Below are 1,008 nucleotides of genomic sequence, written 5' to 3' on the forward strand. Positions count from 1 at the left end.
GACTTAAAGGTGCTTCGCTCATTAGGACCTAGCCAAAGATCGCTGATTTTGAGGGTCTACCCGGGCAAGGATGTCTGGAAGGCTAAGGGGAACCTGCAGGGCAGATGGGAGGCGGGGGTGCCACTTAGACGAGCACTTTGGAGAACAGGTAGGGGAAAAGAGCAGCCTCTTCAGCATCTTTGCTACCTGGAAGATGACCAGGGTGAGAAGCAAGGACAAAGGTTCCTTCAAACTGGGGAGAGAAGAAATGCTTCTTGAAATAAGTAGCTGCTGTTTTGTTTTCTTATATCACTAACTTCTTAGTCAAGGCAATGGTCCTTTGCATATCCCTGAAGCTAAATGTTGTCCCACACCGATTCTGAGCAGGACTCCCAAAGCCATCTTTGTCTGTGGGACTCAAGTGAGAGCTCTTATAGGCCGATGGGATGGGAGAGGTTCAGGAAGAAAGAGAACCGGGTGTGGCTTTCTTGACATAAGAGAACCCTTTCTTTCTCTCTTTTTTCTTTTTTTTTTTTTGCCATGTGGTTTATGAGATCTTAGTTCCCCAACCAGGGATTGAACCTGGGCCCTTAGCACTGACAGTGGGAAGTCCTAACCACTGGACCACCAGGGAAGCCCCAAGACAAGCCAGTTTTGACCTAAACCATTTTGTGATCTAAGCCTGGTCTCAATGCTTGCCCTTGAACAGGTCTCAGTAATTAATGATCTTAAAGGAACAAAAGGATTCAGGAACAAAGAAAAAGCAATTAAGAAACAACAGTTCCCAGATAAAACAGAGTCCTAGTTCCTCCTCAAGGGAAATACATTACAATCCAATACAAATCTTTGGGTTCCATAAGAACTAAGGCCCCTACCCAGGTGGAGGTAACTTCAGGCTGAGACCCCAGGTTGATCAGAACCTCAGTGCTGATGATGTTGACCTTTTCTGATCTTTGTGACTTGAATCAACTAAAGCTTGGATTCTGTCAACCTTTGCCCTAATTCTAGGCTATACTTCCCTCTGCCCAA

The 1,008-nt window shown here is 45.7% G+C and overlaps 1 non-coding gene across 1 annotated transcript; it reads right to left on the reverse strand.

Moving 5' to 3' along the window:
* Positions 1 to 540: 540 nt before the first annotated feature.
* On the reverse strand, positions 541 to 613 carry TRNAD-GUC (transfer RNA aspartic acid (anticodon GUC)). Its single transcript has one exon. It is a non-coding gene; the product is annotated as a tRNA-Asp (tRNA).
* Positions 614 to 1,008: the final 395 nt, after the last annotated feature.

This window comes from Bos taurus, chromosome 25 (genome assembly GCF_002263795.3).
Source record: "Bos taurus isolate L1 Dominette 01449 registration number 42190680 breed Hereford chromosome 25, ARS-UCD2.0, whole genome shotgun sequence".
NCBI lineage: Eukaryota > Metazoa > Chordata > Mammalia > Artiodactyla > Bovidae > Bos > Bos taurus.